Raw genomic sequence first — 9,056 nt, 5'->3', positions numbered from 1 at the left:
AAAGAGGGCCCTTTGGCTTTTTATATTACTTCCACTAAAATTTTAAAAAGATTTTTATTTTTGCTTTCCTTATTATTGGCCTTATTATAAACTATATCATGTGCAAAGCCATTCAAACAAGTATGTAAATGGTGATCAATGAAGCAGTGTACTTTTTTTTTCTCTTCTCAATCAAACCAATTGTTAAATGTAATTATAATCTTGGAAGATACAGTTAAAAAGATGTTGAATTAAATTGAGCTCTGAAAATTGCCCATCTCGTTGATTCCTACTGATTATATCTTGGCATAATTCCACCAAGTTTCAATATGTAATTTAGGGGTAATATATAATTGGTATTGGACCCATTGCAGCTTCTCCACATTTAAATGAGAGGTCAATTTTATTAGTAATAACTATCATAACTCTGCTAAATAGATTTTATGACTTAGCGACTCATTAGGAAATTATTTTTCAGTAGGAACATCTTACTTTTATATATTTAATTCAAATTTTAAGTAGGAAATTTATTAACAAGACAAGTGTTTACAAGGAGATACTTTTTACAGATATTATAGTTAGGTCCTAATTAGACAATTATTTCCTGTGGTGTCAACTAAGAGTTTATTTTTCATTAAGTCTTATTTTCAGGAAAACTTTGCCCACAAGACACATCTAAAAGATATGAAATGATGTTTAGACTTATGGTATCAAAATACCGGGGAAGTGGCATGGCATAAGTGTCATCACACAATGTTTTATTGATATGTTTTATGGGGAAAAATATCTTTTTATTAAAAAATCACTACAAATAGGTACACTAGACATTGGTATCCAGCAGTAGTGGATAGCATTATCCACTAGAGGATTGAAATTGGTATACTTACCTAAATGGTAACAACTCTTAAAAGAGGCTCTTTGATGAAATAAATTTTGAGAAAAGCTGGTTAAGGTAAGCTATTACAGGAATTTATTGCCTAGTAAATAAAGGCTCTGAGAAGTCTTGCAATAAATAAACTTGTTTTCTCATTATCTTTAAAATTTGTTTGATCATAGACCCATCTTATTTTGTAACGTTTTTGATATTTGGGGGAGTCCTGAACACTCTGTAATGATCTTTTTATTCCACTAGAATGCCAGAGATCATAATCTTAGTTGTCTTTGTGTTCTCACATATTGGATAAACCCATTTCTTCATGAGAAAATATTCAATATTCTACATTCCTATCAGTTTGCAGACCTCCTGTGTGCTTGGATAGAGACAAATGAAGAGCTCAGCATGGCAGATGGAAGAAGAGACGCAAGGGCCTGAGGGATCAGAGACTGTCAGAGAGACTCCAGGGAATGAAGGATGGAGATTTAATGGTCATTGGCTCTGAGCTCTTACTTTCTATTTCTTGATTTCCTCATCTTTATAGTAAGAATAATGCTGTCTTTGTATGCTTAGCATAAAGATTATCAAAAATTTCAAGTTTGGGATTCTTCACAAATGGCAACTATTATAATCATTTATGATTTCAGCCATCAAAAAGTGACTCTGGAAGTTATATGATATGGGATAATGTATATTATTTTCTAAAAGATACCTTCCTCTTAGGATTTCTGTGATACTTACATGAAGTAGTGTCCATAAACCACTTAGCTCTGTATCTAGCATGTAGTATATATATATCACATACTTCAATTCCTTCAGAAACTAGCACTAAATTGTCTCACATTTGTTCAGTTTATACAACAATATTTTTGAGCTATCATGTGGCAGATTTTTCTCTAATTACTGCAGATACATCAGCAAACAAAAAGGAAAATAGTGCCTGCTTTCATACAGTTTATATTTTAAATTGTAAGCAAGTTCATATACTTTTAAAAGTATAAGAAAGTAAAAGTAAAAGCAAAGAGAAAATTACTGAAAATTGGAAAAGCAACTTAACAATAGCATATAAAAAAGACTTCAAAGCTATTATACTAAAAGCACACAAGACCTGATGTTTCTTAAAATAAGCTTGATTCATTTCTTGTCAGAGATAGTGTGGAAAGGGCAGATTATCTATAAGAATGCTGCTGTAGTTCTGCACTTCTGGTTCTAAGATGGAACTTTCTTTATATTTGTAAATTACTATATATTTATTTTTCTACCTAACATTGCAGATACATTTTTATTTTATCATTGAATCTCTTCTTAGAAGATAGGATATGTATGTTTAATCCTATTTTACGGGTTTGAAACCCAGGCTCAGAGAGGAGCTGTGTAAGTTAACACCGACAAGCATCTCAGTATTGGCAGAGGGAGACTGAAAACTACATCCGATTTCTGATCAAGGGTGCTCACCACTCCCAGCTGAGAAAGGGAAGTGAGAACATTGCCCTCACCAGGGAATTGTAGCAGCGCATGACTGATGCTGATTTTCAGCATGCATAAAACCTAAACATTCTTCACAGAGATTATTTTTCTCTGAAAAGAGATAATTATATTTAAAGTGAGATTTTGAGAATGAGAAACAGGTTAAGGTCAGATGCTGCTAATTCTTCTAAATATAATTGCAACTTTACATATTTTGAAGGAGCTCTAACAATTTATTATTTTTTTCCTTATAAAGGGATGCTACTATATCCATGGCAAATCAGCAACAAATATGGGTATATTCCTGATTTGGAATGGCATTCAAACAGGAAAGGAATTTCTCAGCTAAATGATGGGAAAATACAACTGCGTGATTTATCTAGTTTGGGTAACGTAGGGCGTAAAGTCAAAGTTTCTGTTTGGTGATTAAAGTTATAGCTCCAGTTGATGGACTCAAGACCAGGCTCAAATCCTAGCTCTACTAATGGATATTTTTTATCTTCTCTAAGACCCAATCTTCTCAATGTACAATGATGATAACAGTGATGTAGACATCACTAAAATTTAAATGAGATACTGAAAATATATATAACACTTAGTCATCTCTCAGTCAAATGTTAACTCAGTATTTCCCTTTGAGCTTCATTGATCAATTCAAATTATGTTCAACAAAGTTCTCAATCTCTTAGCCACCCGACCATGTTACTTTGCTCAGAAATTTACCTTGAAAATGTTTAGTGCTTATGGAAATCTCAAATACTAATAATATTAAGAATCTCTAAAAATGTGCATAGCAGAGATAAACAGATGACATGCAGTTAGTAAAGGTTAAGTTCATTTTGAACATGGCTTCTTACCTTTGTCTTATAGTTATGTTTGGTATTTATATATACACATGGAATAAATCCTTGAAGTTTGTGTTTTTCATAATCCTTTTAAGAAGAATTAGTATTGTCAGTTAGAATGATAAACATAGTGTTCAGTTTTATTGATTTACCTGAATATGAAAGCCTAATTTAATTAATTCCTAAGGAGACAGATGTGGGAAGAAAACAGAGGGAGAATCTGTAGAATGGAATTTGATTGATTTTAGACCTGAGTGTAAAGGAAAGAAACCTGTTATCCAGAAGATGCCGTGGTGGCAAAGTACAGGATCCTAGCTTACAAGGTTTGCAAGAAAATTGCCCTGATGACATCTGATCAAAACACAATAGTAAGGCATTTATATACTGGGAATGATCTGCAGTTAGCAAATTAATAATTATTACCAGGAAGGAGTGGTTAGGGAAGGTAAGAATCACCTGAAGTGTTTCATCTCCAGGGAAAGAATCTGAAAGTGCAGTTTGGGTTCTATTAGGCAACTCCAGAATATATGATTTTTAAGATGGGTTCGGAAGGGATGATTTTCCAGTGGTGTGATAGTGGAATTGCCTTCTCAGGAGGACATTTTTTTTAAAACTTAGCTTTATGAAAATTAATGTAGCAGAATTCAGCATATCATAATGGCTTCAGGAGCCAGGCTGCCTGGGTTCATAGCCTGGTTCTATCACTTCCTAATGATGTGATTGTGAATATATTGTTTAACTTCTAGATACTTCAGATTTTTCATCTGTAAAATAGAGATAACAATGGTCTTTATTCCATGGGGTTTTCTAATGATTATATAAGACAAGGAATATTAAGAATTTAGTGTGGAACATAACATCTGTTTAATGTATGCCAACTGTTATTACCTCCACATTAGGTAAGTATGCCTTAAAAAACACAGCACTTTACAATTTTAAACCTTTTTTACTGCCTCATTTAACCTTCACATATCTTAAGGTGAGAAGTTCAGTATGGTCCTCTTCTCTCATGAATTAGAGAATTGAAAGTCAAAGAAATCTAGTGACTTGCCCAACTCACATGGTTATTAAACAATGGGCTGATTGTAGACTGAAATGTCTAGTCTAAGAGGCTTTGTACTTTAACATCTTTACTTGGTCATGTACTCATGATCATGAGTGAAGATTTTACCATAGGATAAATATTTGACAAGGTTAACAGATGAATGGTATAGACAGCAAAGCCTGTAGATTCAAAGGAGGGTAGGCTTGAGTAACTAGACTAGAGAACAGTGGGAACAATTCAAGGAATGAGCACTACTAGAATTGGACCTCGACAGAATCTTAGGAGGCACAAGAAAGCCACTGCAACATGGCTGGTGCATTGATGAAGACTGAAAATGGATAATGGATGAATCAGCTAAAATTGTAAAATACTTTTACATGTAATTTAAAAAATATAATAAAGCATACTGTACATTATCTAATGATTAGTTCCCACATACCCAAATAGCACCATTTGTCTGTTTTGTTCTTAGATTTGTAAGTTTAGGAGGAGAGAATCAGCCTATAGTCTAACATTTAAGTTGCTCCATTGCTCAGTATAAATTGCTTGCCTTCAACAATTATGGAAGATATTAGACACAGCAAGATGGAAAGAAAATTAAATGAGTTCTGCAGAAGGAAATATTGTCTTTTCTATAGCTTTTACTAATGCCACTTTGAAATATCGCGAATATTTGTTTTCCTGTTCAATTATTAAAAACAATATGCTTGTGTGACTTAGGTCATTAATTTCAAATTTTGTTTCATGTTGTTTTTTATAGTGAGATGCTGATTTAATTATCCTGGATGATAACTTTGCCCTTCAATATTTTTCTTTTGACTCGTTACACTCAACCAAAAGTAACAAATACTCAAATATAATTACTGAATTTTTTTGTATATTTAAAAATAATTGAAAATGATGTAGTGATATCTAAAAATCCTGTGATTTAAACATAAAAACTTTGTGCTCCTATTACAATTTCTGCATATCCCTAAGGTTACAGACATACAAACCTTTAGAAAATGAGGTGCATTTTATTAACAGAGAATAAAACGCTTGGCAACATGCATCATGCTAATTTGGAAATATATGTAAAAATGGGTGTAATAAAATTTACTGAAATTTTGGTTCAATTAAATTTGACTTAGTGACAATATTGATTATTATGATGAAAGAAATATTACTTAAAATTTATGTTCTTATAACTGTTATGATCAAAAACATATAAAAGTCAAAGCCTCTCTTTTTAATCTCTAAAATAAAATCAGTATCTCCTGGGGAAGAATCATGATATTTTCATTACTTACTATATTTTTGCCGCTGATTATCAGCTACCAGGATGTCAGAAGTAACATCCCAGGAGGATAAATACGATGATAAAGAGAATCATTTCTAACTATATTTAGACTGTGAATCCTTTTAAGGCCCTGATGGAAGCACTGGCCTCTCTTTTGCAATGGCAAAAGTTTATGGCAGTGACGGTGGCCGTGTAGTTTATCAGGGCAAGTGCTCTAGGGATCTTTCTGTTCTTGTCTTCCTCGTAGTGGGGAGTCTTAGCTGCGGGGATCTCTCTTGGTGGTGGGTCTGACATGGCTCAGAGGAAGCCACAGAGGAACTGGGATCCAGGGAACAGGGGCTTGAAGCATCTATAGAGCCAGGTTCCTGGCCCCAAGGTCTTAAAAAACTACAGTAGTACCTGGGACTGGAGGCACAGGTTAAAGGCCTGAGTAGATGTAGTTCTCCCACTAAACTGGGGTCTAACGCTCTGAGGCAAACCCCAGTATCTCACACCCAGGGGTCTGGGGTGTAGCTGTGGTTCTGACCCTGGGGGGCAGAGCACAGCGCTGGCATGGCTCTGGAGGAAAAGGGTGCTCCAGAGGCTCAAGCCCTGGTGAGCAGGGCAGCATTGCAATTCAGAGCCCAGAATCAACAGGGCAGGAGGTATCACACGGTGGTGACACTAGACCCTGGGATGGTGGGGCATGGCAGTAGCTCAAGCCCTTTGAAGCTGGTGCAACATCAGCAAGGATCCAGGAATGGCAAGATATCACTGTGGCTTGGGGCCTGGGGATGAGGAGCAGCCTAGCAATGACCCACTCTCCAGAGAGGCACAGTGCAACAGCATCTTGGACTGCTGGGAGCAGTCCAGTTTCAGGTAGGTGGGCCACTATGGCTGGGAGACAATACATTTCTATTGTTTAAGACACTCCATTTATTGTGGCAGTGCCAAAAAGCAGTACAAATATGAAATTTAAGGAATGAATTAATTAAATTATACAGCACAGATTAACCATTTCTATTATTTTCTACCTTTTATGTTTTACTGAAATTTATTGCATTTTGATTAGTTTTTCATTTATATTTTATAATGATCCAATCCATTAAATTGTTTCATTTTACCAATTTAATGTAGTCATTTCAGTATTTAGATTATAATTTTAATTTTTTTCTGGTCATCATTTCTACCAAACCTATTTTCTCTGATTTAAATATTGAATATCTATATTTTGCCATGAAAAGTTAATTTGTTCAACAAATTTAACCCTATGTAGTTTTAGCTATGTTGGTTCTATTATGCTAATTCTACCAAGAATATTCATTATGCCTTTTTGTAAATAACTGTGGTCAGCTCTGTCATGAGAAAATTGCAAATGATACTGTGAAAGTCTGAAAGAGAAAAAGAGAGAGAGAAATTGAGAGAAGAGCAAAGACAAAGAGAAAACAGTGAAGTGATCAAGAGACACATAGAGAGACACACACTCAGACACAGACGATGTCAGAAATTCAGGAGGCAAGTTTTCAAATGCCTGATAGAATAAAAACATCATCAGGATCAAAATCCTTAGGGTCAAAATGCTAGATGTCAACAGATCTACTTCAGGAGTAATAAATAACGTGTAATTCACACAGCAAAAAGTCTCTGGGTGTACAAAATGGAGAACACAAGTTTAGTTTTGAAGATGTGTCAATCTTTATATCTTAGACTGGCTAAAGAAAGTATTTTATATGATTGGAAATCATGAGGTGATATAATCAGAAATATAGTTCACTTCAGGAAGCCAAAGTTTAACTTTTCATGGCCCCATCAAAAGTCTCATGGAAGAGATAATGTTGGGAAATAGGCCAAGAGATGTGAAAAGTTTCAGGGGTTTTGCAGAGGTTTGCCTTGAAGGAGTCTGTGGACATGTTAGTTCACAGAATAGAAGCTGCTTGCAACAAGGGAGACATTGTCAGAGGACGTTTGCAAAGCAACATTTCTTTTTTGCCGCCGGCCATCGCCTTGAGCTTTTTTGCAAGGCAGAAGCTGGATTTGGGTCCTTGGCGGAGAAGCTGATTAAAATGCCTGCCCAGCAGATAACATGCAGCTGGAACTATCCTAGACTTCAAGGCTATTCCTGCTTCACTCCTGACTACATGTCTCTGTGCTTAGAAGAAGTCGATTAGAGTAGTACAGGGACCCAGTGTTCTCATTTTATACATTTTATCTTTGATTTGTAAGCTCAGCTAGGTCTGTCTCTAACTTAGGGCTTAACATGCTTATCTTAGAAAAATTGTGTAACCGTCTACTCTTGTAGACAGGATTAGGTAAGGTTCCCCTGGAAACCTCAAAAAATGAACTGTATGTATAATTCTCTAACAAAAGACAATTATTTGCTGTAACAATAAATACTGATGAGAGACTTCACTCGTGGCCTCACAGTTCACGGGAATGCTGGAGAGGACCCCTAACTCCCCCATCATTAAACTGCACTTTGTCTCCATCTCAATCATTTCTCTGTCTATATTACTTCTTTCTTTATTTCCTATTATTTCCAAATCCTTTGTGATGATCCTGCCTAGGGACCTATTTTGCCGGGAGAGTAGCTAACTCCCGGCAATATAGGAAATGCCATTCCTAAGAAAATTCTGCCAGTAACATCAGATTGTGGGATTCTCAGAAAAACAGGGATTTCCACTGATTGCTTAACAGTGAGAAGACCACGAAAATTATATGACAGCTTGAGGTGACTTTCAACATCCATTTAAAAAGAGCCATTCATTTGGGAAAGAAAGAAAACAGTCGGCTTTTGCTATATTGTTTATGCTTGATGCACACTCTTAAAACCTCAATCCTCCCTCAGCTGTGTAGCATCTGAGGGAAAAGCAATTTGGCTATCAGCTTGCGAAACTGGTTAATTCCAGTCTGAATGAAGGATTTTTTGTTCTCAAAATGTTAAAAATTAGTGTTATGGCTGTTTGGATTTTGCGTATATCCAGTTCATGTTGTTCCACTTAAGCTTCAACATGTCTTTGTGCTAGTGTAAGCCCTTGAAGAAAAATGTGTTGTTGATTTTCACTGTCAGTATGTACACACTCTAAGGAGGCAGTTTTTTTAAGAGTCTCTAAATTTTGAGATCAATTACAGAATGAATAGAATATTGGAGAGTGGACATTTTTGACCCTTGTATACCTTATTGAATTGATCTTTTGATTATTTTTAAAGTCTGAAAATGTTTAAAATTAAAAAGTAATGATATACAAAAACAAGTAATAGTAAAAGAAACGACTCCTCTTCTGCCAGGTTCTAGTTTGAGATCAAAGCTCAATTTGCCACTTGAGTGTTAAATAGGAAATTTCATGCACAATTCTCTTGAACTTGTTTTATAGCAGAGAGGGATTTTAATTGCTTCCTCTTCTGTATATAATAATCTGTGGGAGAAGCAAATGTGGTTAATTATCATAAGATCTACTGCAATGGTTTTGCAAATGACTATGGCACATTTGGTAATTTTCCAAACAATGGTACCTGCAACTTCCTTCTCTGTCTTAAACTGTTTGTGTCTATCAGGAATTCCCACAACTGGAAGGAGCCAAAGTGCTACCT

Source organism: Eulemur rufifrons, chromosome 27, assembly GCF_041146395.1.
Source record: "Eulemur rufifrons isolate Redbay chromosome 27, OSU_ERuf_1, whole genome shotgun sequence".
NCBI classification, from domain to species: Eukaryota; Metazoa; Chordata; class Mammalia; order Primates; family Lemuridae; genus Eulemur; species Eulemur rufifrons.
The sequence above is the reverse complement of the archived record's forward strand: the minus strand, read 5'-3'. Positions refer to the sequence as shown.